The 12943-nt window shown below is 37.4% G+C and overlaps 1 protein-coding gene across 20 annotated transcripts in view; it reads left to right on the top strand.

Moving 5' to 3' along the window:
* SNX14 (sorting nexin 14) overlaps nt 1–12943 on the top strand; it is an 88388-nt gene that overhangs the window by 9846 nt on the left and 65599 nt on the right. The window lies entirely within an intron of this gene.

The raw sequence follows: 12943 nt of genomic DNA, 5'->3' as shown, positions 1-12943 counted from the left end.
GAAACCATGCAGTCAGACTCTAGAATGTCATATATTTTGTTCCCAAAGTTCACTCTCTGTTCTTTTGCCTGTTTTTCTCTTCCTACAATAGTAATAAATTTTGTTGTAATGGTAATATTGTAGTATGTTTTAATATCTGCTAGGACAAATCTTTTCCCTTGGCCCTTCTTTTCCAAAGTTGGCTAAGCTCTTTCTGAATCTTTATTTTTTATATATATTCTAGAATGAATGTGTCAAGTTTCTCAAAATGTTTGGCTCGAATTTTTAGGGCGGTTTCTTTTTTCTTATTTTTAATTTTATTTTGTCGATATACATTGTGGCTGATTATTGCTCACGATCACCAAAACCTCCCTCCCTCCCCCCCCCCCCAACAATGTCCTTTCTGTTTGCTTGTCGTATCAACTTCAAATAATTGTGGTTGTTATATCTTCTTCCCCCCCCCGTGTGTGTGTGTGTGTGTGTGTGTGTGTGTGTGTGTGTGTGTGTGAATTTATATATTTTTAGCTCCCACAAATAAGTGAGAACATGTGGTATTTCTCTTTCTATGCCTGACTTGTTTCACTTAATATAATTCTCTCAAGGTCCATCCATGTTGTTGCAAATGGCAGTATTTCATTTGTTTTTATAGCTGAGTAGTATTCCATTGTGTAGATGTACCACATTTTCCGTATCCACTCATCCGATGATGGACATTAGGGCTGGTTCCAAGTCTTGCCTATTGTAAAGAGTGCTGCAGTGAACATTGGGGAACAGGTATACCTTCGACTTGATGATTTCCATTCCTCTGAGTATATTCCCAGCAGTGGGATAGCTGGGTCGTATGGTAGATCTATCTGCAATTGTTTGAGGAACCTCCATACCATTTTCCATAGAGGCTGCACCATTTTGCAGTCCCACCAGCAATGTATGAGAGTTCCTTTTTCTCCGCAACCTCGCCAGCATTTATCGTTCAGAGTCTTTTGGGTTTTAGCCATCCTAACTGGGGTTAGATGGTATCTCAGTGTGGTTTTGATTTGCATTTCCCGGATGCTGAGTGATGTTGAGCATTTTTTCATATGTCTGTTGGCCATTTGTATATCTTCCTTAGAGAAATGCCTACTTAGCTCTTTTGCCCATTTTTTAATTGGGTTGCTTGTTTTCTTCTTGTAAAGTTGTTTGAGTTCCTTATATATTCTGGATATTAATCCTTTGTCAGATGTATATTTTGCAAATATTTTCTCCCACTCTGTTGGTTGTCTTTTAACTCTGTTAATTGTTTCTTTTGCTGTGCAGAAGCTTTTTAGTTTGATATAATCCCATTTGTTTATTTTTCCTTTGGTTGCCCGTACTTTTGGGGTCATATTCATGAAGTCTGTGCCCAGTCCTATTTCCTGAAGTGTTTCTCCTATGTTTTCTTTAAGAAGTTTTATTGTTTCAGGGTGTATATTTAAATCCTTAATCCATTTTGAGTTGATTTTAGTATACGGTGAGAGGTATAGATCTAGTTTCATTCTCCTCCATATGGATATCCAGTTATCCCAGCACCATTTGCTGAAGAGGCAGTCCCTTCCTCAGTGAATAGGGTTGGTGCCTTCGTCAAAGATCAGATGGCTGTAGGTGTGTGGGTTGATTTCTGGATTCTCTATTCTATTCCATTGATCAGTGTGTCTGTTTTAATGCCAGTACCATACTGTTTTGGTTATGATAACTTTGTAGTATAGTTTAAAGTCAGGTAGTGTTATGCCTCCAGCTTTATTTTTTTGCTCTGAATTGCTTTGGCTATGCGTAGTCTTTTGTTATTCCATATAAATGTCCGGATATTTCTTTCCATTTCTGAGAAAAATGTCATTGGAATTTTGATGAGAATTGCATTGAATTTGTATATCACTTTGGGTAGTGTGGACATTTTCTCTGTGTTGATTCTTCCAATCCAAGAGCGTGGGATATCTTTCCATCTTCTTGTACCCTCTCTAATTTCTCTCAGCAGTGGTTTGTAGTTCTCATTATAGAGATTTTTCACATCCTTGGTTAACTCAATTCCTAAGTATTTTATTTTTTTGGTGGCTATTGTAAATGGGCAAGCTTTCTTGATTTCCCTTTCTGTGTGTTCACTATTCGAGAATAGAAATACTACTGACTTTTGTGTGTTTATTTTGTATCCTGCTACTTTGCTGAAATCATTTATCAACTCCAAGAGTTTTTTTGTAGAGGCTTTAGGCTGTTCGATATATAGAATCATGTCATCTGCAAACAGGGACAGTTTGACTTCATCTTTTCCAATCTGGATGCCCTTTATTTCCTTCTGTTCTCTGAATGCTCTGGCTAGTACTTCCAACACTATGTTGAATAGGAGTTGTGAGAGTAGGCATTCTTGTCTAGTTCCTGTTCTTAAAGGAAAAGCTTTCAGCTTTTCCCCATTCAGGATGATATTGGCAATGGGTTTATCATATATGGCTTTAATTATGTTGAGAAACTTTCCATCTGTACCTAACTTATTGAGGGTCTTTGTCATGAATGAATGTTGAATTTTATGAAATGCTTTTTCAGTATCTATAGAGATGACCATATGGTTCTTGTGTTTACTTTTATTAATATGGTGTATCACAGTTACTGATATGCTTATGTTGAACCAACCTTGCATCCCTGGGATGAATCCCACTTGATCGTGATGAATAATTTTACGTATGTGTTGCTGTATTCTGTTTGCTAGTATTTTAGTGAGGATTTTTGCATCTGTATTCATCAAGGATATTGGCCTGTAGTTTTCTTTTTTGGTTGTATCTTTACCTGGTTTTGGTATCAGGATGATGTTTACTTCATAGAATGAGTTTGAGAGATTTGTGTCTGTTTCAATCTTTTGGAATAGTTTGTAAAGAATTGGTTTCAATCTCTCTTTGAATGTTTGGTAAAATTCTGCTGTGAATCCATCTGGTCCTGGGCTTTTCTTTGTTGGGAGCCTTCCGATAACAGCTTCAGTCTCCTTTATTGTTACTGGTCTATTCAGATTTTCTACGTCTACAAGGCTCCATTTTGGGATCTTGTGTGTGTCCAGAAATTTATCCGTTTCCGCCCGATTTTCAAATTTATTGGCGTATAATAGTCTCAAATGATTCCTTGTATTTCAGCTGAATCAGTTGTAATATCACCTTTTTCATTTCTAATTTTTGTTATTTGAATGCTCTCTCTTCTTTTGTTTGTTAGCCATGCTAATGATTTGTCAATTTTATTTATCTTTTCAAAAAACCAACTTTTTGATTCATTGATCTTTTGTATTGTTTTTTGAGTTTCAATTTCATTAAGTTCTGCTCTGATCTTAATAATTTCTTTCCATCTGCTAACTTTAGGTTTGGATTGTTCTTGTTTTTCTAGTTCTTTAAGGTGAAGTGTTCGGTTGTTCGCTTGCCATCTTTCCATTCTTCTGAGGTAGCATTTCATGTGATAAATTTCCCCCTTAGTACTGCTTTTGCGGTATCCCACAGGTTTTGGTATAATGTATCATTATTTTCATTAGTTTCAATAAAGTTTTTGATTTCCTGCTTGATTTCTTCTTGGACCCATATGTCATTAAGTAGAATGCTGTTTAATTTCCATGTGTTTGTATAGTTTCCAGATTTTCCTTTGTTATTAATTTCTAATTTTAATCCATTGTGGTCTGAGAAAATACATGGGATAATTCCAAGTTCTTTGAATTTGTTGAGACTTGATTTGTGACCTAATATGTGATCTATCCTGGAGAATGATCCATGTGCTGATGAGAAGAATGAATATTCTGAGGTTGTTGGATGGAATGTTCTGTGGATATCTGCCAAGTCCAATTGGTCTCGAGTATTTTTTAGATCTTGTGTTTCTCTGCTGATTCTTTGCCTAAATGATCTGTCCAATATTGACAGTGGGGTGTTCAGGTCCCCTGCTCTTATGGTATTAGTGTCTATTTCCTTTTTTAGGTCTAATAGAGTTTATTTTATAAATCTGGCTTCTCCAACATTGGGTGTGTATATATTTATGATTGTTATGTCTTCTTGATGGATCAGTCCTTTTATCATTATATAGTGTCCCTCATTGTCTCTTTTTATGGTTTTAGTTTAAAGTCTATTTTATCAGATTTAAGAATAGCTACTCCAGCTCGTTTTTCTTTTCTGTTTGCATGGTAAATCTTTTTCCATCCTTTCACTCTTAGTCTATGTGAGTCTTTATGAGTGAGGTGGGTCACTTGAAGGCAGCATATAGTTGGGTCCTCCTTTTTAATCCAGTCAGCCAGTCTGTGTCTTTTGATTGGGGAATTTAAGCCTTTTCCATTAAGAGTTGTTATTGAAAGGTGTTGACTTATTCCTAGCATTTTATTGATTATTGTTTGGTTGTCTTTGGTGTCTTTTGTTCCTTTTTTTCTGATTTACTGTTTGTTTTCTGTGTTTGTTGGTTCCTTGGGTTGTAGATGGCTGTTTGTTTGTTTTCTCTTCATGAATGCCATTTTTGTTATACTAGTGGGTTTTAATTTTTCTTGGGTTTTTATGGCAGTGGTAGTTATTTTTCAGGAGCCAAACCCAGTACTCCCTTGACAATTTCTTGTAAGGGTGGTCGTGTGGTGGTGAACTCTCGTAGTTTTTGTTTGTCTGAGAAATGCACTATTTGCCCTTCATTTCAGAAGGAGAGCCTTGCCTGGTAGAGTATTCTTGGCTGGCAATCTCTGTCTTTTAGTATTTTGAATATATCATCCCATTCCTTTCTGGCTTTTAGGGTTTGTGATGAAAAGTCTGATGTTAGTCTGATTGAGGCTCCCGTACAGGTGATTTGACGCTTCTCTCTTGCAGCTTTTAAGATTCTCTCTTTGTCTTTGAGTTTGCCAATTTGACTATAACATGTCTTGGAGAAGACCTTTTTGGGTTGAATATGTTTGGGGATCGTTGAGCTTCCTGGATCTGAAGATCTGTGATTTTTCCTATACATTGGAAGTTTTCTGCCACTATTTTGTTGAATATGTTTTCAATGCAATCTCCTTTTTCTCCGCTTCTGGAATACCCATGACTCGGATCTTTGAGTGCTTAAGGTTGTCCGATATCTTTCTCAGTTTTTCTTCAATGTCTTTGATTCTTTTTTCTTTCTTTTTTTTTTTTTTTGTCTGCCTGTGTTATTTCGAACAGCCCAACTTCAAATTCAGAGGTTCTCTCTTCTGTTTCCGCAAGCCTGCTGGTTACACTCTCTGTTGTGTTTTTTATTTTGCTGAATAAATTTTTCAGTTTGGCAAGCTCTACTACATTTTTTTTCAGGGCATTGATTTCCTTGTATATTTCTTCTTTCAGGTCCTGTATACTTTTCCTCATTTCATCATGTTGTCTAGCTGAGTTTTCTTGTATCTCATTCAGTTTCCTTAGAATTATCACTCAAAATTCCTTTTCAGACATTTCAAGGGCTTCTTGTTGTATAGGATCTAGAGTGAGAGTTATTACCCTTTGGTGGTGTACTTTCTTGATTTTTCGTATTTCTGGTATCTTTTTTTTGATATTCATAGTGGCAGGGGGTTTCCCAGTCCACAGGTTTGACACTATTGTCTGACTAAGATGTTGCTGGGGTTGCCAATTTGGTATGGCTACCTCAGTGACTGCTCAGTTGGCCTCTAGTGCCTTGCATGTGTGGTTGCCTCGGGTCTTCGGCCTGTCCAGGGAGCCACCTGTCTGGTCACCTTGGACTTGGCTGGGCTGCTGGGTCACGGGGCAGTACAACAGGGTGTGTGGTCTCTGCCGAGCTTCCACCTCTCCTGCTGGACATCTCCCTGTTCTGCACACACTGGGCCAGGCTGCTGGGATGCGTGGAGGCACCGCAGAGCATGTGGTCTCTGCGGAGCTTCCCCTTCCCCTGTTGGACGTCTCCCTGCTTCGTGTGCACTGGGCTGGGCTTGGGTTAGAGCTGGGTGGCTGAAGAACCTCAAACTGGCCTCAATGGTCCTCCTAACTGGACTGTCCAGGAGGGTGGTGCAGCTGCTCAATAGAGTCTTTCAGAACCCGTTTCTCCTGGTCTCCCAGCTCAGCACAATCTTGGCTTCACCCTAAGGCAGATACCCCTCGGCTATGAGCCTGGGTAATTTATAAGGAAAAGAGGTTTATTTGGCTTATGTTTCTGGGACAGCTGCATCTGGCGTGGGCCTCAGGCTGCTTCTAACACCAAGGTCCAGAGTTCCATCACTGTATCGGCCAGAGTTTCTGAGTCTGGGTAGTCTAAAGTCCATCAGGAATGGTCAGTAAAGGCACCACGTTAGGTTTTTCCTTCCTCCTTTCTTCACTTTCTCATCATCACTTCAGAAGCCACTGATGCCTGGAACTTCCCCTCTCATTCTGGGACAGCTGCATCTGGTGCAGGCCTCAGACTGCTTCTACTCATGGCGGAAATTGGCAGGTAGCTGGTGGGTACAAGCAGATCACATGGTGAGAGAAAGCAAGAGAAGTTCCTTAGTTCTTCACTCACTAATTTCTAGCATTTTTGTCTTTTTCCAAAAATTTATTTCTTGTTGGTTTTCCCATTTATTAATACAAGGGTAATTCAAAAAGTTTGTGGAAAAATATAATTAAAAGATAATAGAAACCTTTCTATGAACTTTTTGAAGACTCCTCATATATAGTTGTTCATAGTCTCACTCTGTATTTCAGTTCTAGCTATGATTATTTCTTTTTCATCCTGTAGTTTGTTTATTTGTATCTTCTCTCTTTTTTTATTTCTTGATCTGTCTTGCTAGAATTTTGATTTTGAAAGAATTCAGGCATTCATAGAAAGAAGAGAGTCCAAAGAACTTCCAAGCACCCATCACTCAATTTCGATAATTATCAATATTTTGTGGGTTTTTTTTTTTTTTTTTTTGGTGGCTGGCCAGTACAGGGATCAAACCCTGGGCCTCCATGTTTTCAACACCATGCTCTAACCAACTGAGCTTACCAGCCAGCCCATTCCTCCTCTTTTAAAATCACTTCTATACAAAACCATAATCTCACAAAATTAAGAATAATTGGTTAATATTATCTAACAACCAGTTCATAAACAACTTTTCCCAATTGTGTTAAAATTAATAGTGCATTTGTTCTAATTGGGATCTAAACAAGTTCCACTCATATTTAGTTGCTACATCTCTTAAACTTTTATAAATCTTCTATTAGTATAAGTGTTGGCAAACTTTTTCTGTAAATTGTGAGGCAGTCAATATTTTAGGCTTTGTGGACTATGTTAGGTCTTTGTTGTGTATTCCTATTTCTAAAGAACCCTTAGTTTGTGGGCCTTGCAAAAACAGGTGGCATTTGGCTCATAGGCCATAGTTTGCCAACACCTGATCTAGAACATTCCTCCCCACCTGTTTTTCTTTCCCCTTTGCTGTTGACTTGTTGAGGAAACTGTGTTGTTTGTTTACATTCTGGATTTTGTTGTTGGCTTCCTTGTGGTATCTTATTTTTTTGTCCTCACCTCTGTATTTTTGGTAGATAGGATGTTGGATCTATAGGCCAATTAGATTTAGTTTTATTTGGTGGAGGTACAAGAATATTTCAATGATGCTGGGTACGTCTTATCATATCACATCAGGAGCCATGTAAGATGGGGTCAACTCACTTTTCATGGATTCAGGTGTTGACAGTTGATACTCAACAAACTTTCTCTTTGGTTTTATCACTTATTTTTAAGTGATAAAAATGAATCACTTATTTCATTATAGGTTACAACATGATATTTTTAATTTGAATTCCTTTTTTTTGTAGAATTGGTTTACTCCATCCATTAGGTCTAGTTAGTTACCCTGATGTACAATTCTAATTGGAAAAGTAGAATAAATGGTTACTCTTTCCTCTCATTTATTTATTTATTTATTTGCTGGCCAGTACAGGGATCAAAAACACCAGACCTTGGTGTCGGCACTGTGCTCTAACGAACTGAGCTAACCAGCAAGCTACACTTTTCTCTTAATTATCTATTTTTAGAATAATAATTGGTACCCTAGTAACCTTCAGTGGTGTCTAGAGATTTGCTTATTTTATTTTTCCAAAGAACCAGCTTATATTTTGATAATTTCTCTCACTATGATTGTCCACTTTATTGATTTCTGCTCTTATTGTGTGTTTGGTTGGATTTATTGTTTTTTTCCCTCCAACTTTGTGAATACTTAGCTTATTGGTTTTCAGTGTTTCTTTGTGTCTGATTAATGCAGGATTTCTCAGCCTCACTACTATTGATATTTGGGGCCAGATAATTCTTTGTTTTGGGAGGCTGTACATTGTAGGATATTTTAGCAGTAGCCTTGGCCTCAAGCCACTTGATGTCAGGGAAGGGGAGGGGGAGGGGCATTTCCTCTGCAGTTGTGACAATAAAAAATGTTCCCATACACTGCCAAGTGTCCCCTGAGTGGCAAAATCACTCCTGCTTGAAAACCACAGGGTTAATGCATTTAAAACTATAGATTTCTGTCTTGAATAATATTTAAATTGTTATAACTCACTTTATCGCCCACACATACTGCATATAGTATTTCTTGTCATTCAGTCTAAGTACATGTCTACTATTCTTAGTCTGTCATTCTGGACTCAGAAAGCTCTGAAAAAGTTATTTTTTCCCCAAGTTTAGCATCAAATTACATTTGGTGACAGAAACTGACCTGAACAAATATGAGACTATTTGTAGTATTTATTTCTCACTCATTTATTTCTTATTGTTCATATATCTTGCTACAAAAATAATATCTGATTGTGAGTACTGCATCAGACATCATTAGGGGTATAAATTATATACAAAATATGTGCCATATAACTGTACTAGAATTCTAAAAATTCTGAATTTTGAATCATGTCTGGCTCAAATGATTTTGGGGAAGTGGCTGTGGACATGAATTTCATAATTTTCTGTGTGAATATCTCTAAGCTGAGTTAGTTTCCAAACATAAGGGCTTTTTTGTTTTTGTTTTTGTTTTTTAAGATTGGATGTCAAGTATGCTAATTTGGTTTCAGTAAAGGTTTACATAAAAGAATAGGAAGAAATAAAGGTAGAAAGGTGAATTTGGGCCTGATTGAAAGGGGCCATAAAAGTTTGAGGGGTGTGTATTTCATTCTGCAGACAATATGAAGCCATAGCAGTTTTTTGAGTGGGTGGTAATGTTTATATTTTAATTGCTGAATGAGAGCATCCAATAATAGGTATGCAATGGATCGTTCTCAAGTGTAGAATTGCCCTGAGAGCCTGAGACCAGGCAGTTTCATCTGGTTGGGTTGCCTGGCCTTTGTCTCACAACTTTTGTATTTACTTGGTCTCCATCTATGATAGGTAAGCACTTCTTCATCTGTTTTCTCCTCCTCCTCTTATTGCTTCATACTGCATTTTCCAATTTTGAACTCTGAGGTACTCACAGTATCTACTGTAACCACGTTCTCCATTTCTGAACTCTGAGGTTCTCACAGTATCTACTAGTATCTGGGATGGGAAGATATCTGGGAAGAATCTAGAGTGGATGTGGAGCTCAACATTGTCTGTTGTCCAGTGTGTGGAAACAGTTGATGCATGACTTTGTACAGTTTTATGGTGGTTTGTGGTGGGAAGGCAAATTTTGTACTAGTTACTCTGTCAAGGAAGCACAAGTCCCTTACTCCTTCGAAACATGCCCTTTGTCTATTTTCTCATTGACAAAAATCTCTAGGTTACTTGTGCTCATTTATAGAAGACTGGCTCCTGTCTTACAGACTTTTAGTCTCCCACTTTTATCACCTTATGGGGGATGTTTTTATCACTAGAAAGAGCTCTACCTCTGGAATCTTAAGACTCTAATATCCCACTTGCTGACCAGTGTCTACTTCTCTCATTCAGTCAGTCACACTGTACCTGTTCTTGACATCTCAATCTCTTGACTCCCTCTGCTTTTTTTCTATTCATTGTTCGTCTTCTGTTTTCACTTATTTTCTTACACAGTGTAGTCAGTCTAGCTTGAATTCCGTGGTCTAGCACTTCATCCACCCTATTGCCAGTGTCCTTAACTCCCGCCCTTCCTTTCTATTCTCCTGACAAAATCCAAATCTTAGATCAGTGATGCTGTTTGCTTTTTTCGTGTTCATTTCCTGAAAATTGAATGCTGCTGGAGAAGATTCCACAGCTGTCCAGCACCTTTCCCCAGCAACTGTTTAAGAACTTCTCCAATCTTCCAGAACCTCTGATCATGCCACCTTCACCCTTTACTCTGTGTCTCCTGTTGCACGTAAAAGCAATCATATGATTTCTAATTCTTGTGACCAATCTACAGATTTAACTGCATTCTCATCCATCTGTTTCTCTGTGGTATTGTGGAAGAGACATTTTGCCATTTATAGCTTTTTTCCATTTAGGTTCTGAATCCCACCTACTCCTGTATTCTCTAGGACATTATCTATTCAATTATCTCTTCTCTCCTACTTCTTTCCCTCTTATCTCCTTCTCTCCTATCAACATTTAAATGTGATTGGGTTTTTACCAAAAACCTTCCCCTCCACCTCCCACCTTTGCTTTCCTTTCCTTTAGAAAGAGAATTATTCACATGTAGTGATTCTACCTCCTCACCTCCATCTCAGTATCCAATCCATTGTAGTCCTTTGCCATTCTACTAAAATTGCTTTTGCTTTGTTCATCAGTGCCTCTTTTGTTGTTAGCACTAGTGGACACTTCTCAATATATTTCTTAAGTTATTTTACAGATATTTGATCATGTTGACCACTTCATCTCTGTTGAGATTTTTTTTTTCAACTTTGACTGCTTTTATGACTTGACCCTTATTTTTCTTCCTAACTCTTCTAATTACTAGATTCCTTTATAGATTTCTCTTCCTCTGCTTAGTTCTTAAATGTCTTATGCTCTCTTCTTTTTTAGCTCTGCAATTTCTCTCTGGGTCATGTCATTTATTCCTATGACATCACTGATTTTTATGCTAATAATTACCAAACCTTTATCCTTAGCCCGTATTATCTCCAAAGATAGTTGCTTATGGAACATTTCTTCATGGCATGTCTTGAGATACTTCAAACTTACCATGTCCAAAAAGAACTGATTTTTTTTTTTAACCTATCCCTTCTGCTCACATATAATCAACTACTTTGTCCTCTTGATTATTCCTCCCAGATGAGTTTCAAAAAAATCAGCTTCTTTTTATCTCTAAGTCTCTTCCCTAATATAGGCCATCATTGACTCTCTTAGATTACTGCAACCCCTTTCTAATTAGCTTGTGTGTTTCCAGTCTAGGCCATTCTGCGTATTGCAGCTGGAGTAGTCTTCTAATTATACAATCTAATGCTATCACTTTCCTTCTTAAAATTCTTAAAAATTCTTAAAATCTTCTTAAAACTCTTCATTGTCTCCTGGGTATTACTCAGGACTCTTGATAGTAGATGATAGAAATCCAGCTTATACTAGGTTTGGCAGAGAGGAATCACTGGAAGGTTTTGTAAGTGCAGAAATAATTGGAGTGTGGCTGGGCCTAGAGACACATGGAACTAGGATTTGGAATACTGCCAATATTTTCTTCTGTATTTTCTCCTTCTCTCAGCACTTTGGCTTTGTTCTCTTCTCACTACTGTTTCTTTCAAGTGACAGAGTATGTGGCTGTCAGTATTATTAGAACTTCATATTTCTGCTATCATGAGAGGAAGGAACTGAGACTCTGGTTGGACCCTATCTGATGCAGTTCACTCTGTTTAGAATGCCTGTTACTTCCCAGGTTGAGTCAGATGGTGCCCATCTCTGAACCAGTCAGCTTGTAGGCAGGGGAGGAAGATACTATGATTGGCTCATTTTGGGTTAATCTGGTCTCTGATGAAGGAGATAGAATCTGTAAGAAAATGAAAGCTCCTGTTCCCAAATGAACTTCACAGAGTGGGAAGAAAGAACACTGCAGAATAAGGGATGGTACTCTTCACTGAGTCTGCAAATTATTAGATACTTATGGTAGAAGATTTCTTATAAGATAATACAGGCAGTCCCCGCTTTGCACGGTAGTGTGGGGCCATAAAAATGATTGTGCAAGTAGAAACTGTGCAAAGTGATCTTAATAATCCATGGGAAAATTATATTCTGTGACCTTTAAGAATTTTTGTCAAAACGTTAAAAAGTCTCTTACTGTCAGTTGTAAAGGTATAAGGAAATGAAAAAATTAGTAAAATGAATATTTATTTAGTATAGTGTAATTTTAAACGTTAGAAACATTGAGGATTAAAGTGTTTCATTTCTTTGTATAAAACATATTAAGAGTAACTTGAAAAGTACTTGCACTCCTCTCATCCTACAACTTAGGATATGGAGCTAGTACCTTTTCTATGCTTAGGTGAATTGCCATACTCCTATGTTTGGATTGTCTTCCACTGTTTTATCCAGTATCATGAAATATCTTTAAGAATTTCTATATCACTTCCTGTGGGACATTTCATCCCTTTGTCACAATCACTTTCCTCATTGATGTTCATAAGTTCCCTTCACAAAATTATTCTAGCTGCCTAACTTGAGTCTCTCAAATAGCAGCGGTGTCATCATTCCCACAGTCAGCTATTTCTTCTGTAACTTAAGTTACATTTGATTTGAATTTTATTTCCAACATTATCACCGTTCATTTCTTTGTTTCATTTTCATGTTTGTGGCCAATTTCTTCTTTAAAGTATCCATTTTTGTAAAATCTCATGTGGGATTATCATTGGGAAACAAGGAGGTAATACAACTCTATGCTTTGCTGTCTGTTATTTATGTAGTAGTCTGAAGAGTTAGCAGCAAAGTTTGTACTTTATGCAGTTACTCAAAGTTAATAAACATACTGGGGTCACTGGAATTTGAACTGTGTTGTGGGGGGACTGGTGTTATTTAACAAAATCATGGTGACTAAATTTTGTGCATATCAATACTATGCAATGTGATGACTGAGACACGTTATTTTTTGAGATACCTTATATTGAGACACCTTAACATGATCTATTATGTGATGCTATATTATCTTTCTTCTGCT

Source organism: Cynocephalus volans, chromosome 5 (genome assembly GCF_027409185.1).
Source record: "Cynocephalus volans isolate mCynVol1 chromosome 5, mCynVol1.pri, whole genome shotgun sequence".
Classification (NCBI taxonomy): domain Eukaryota; kingdom Metazoa; phylum Chordata; class Mammalia; order Dermoptera; family Cynocephalidae; genus Cynocephalus; species Cynocephalus volans.
The sequence above is the reverse complement of the archived record's forward strand: the minus strand, read 5'-3'. Positions and strand labels throughout refer to the sequence as shown.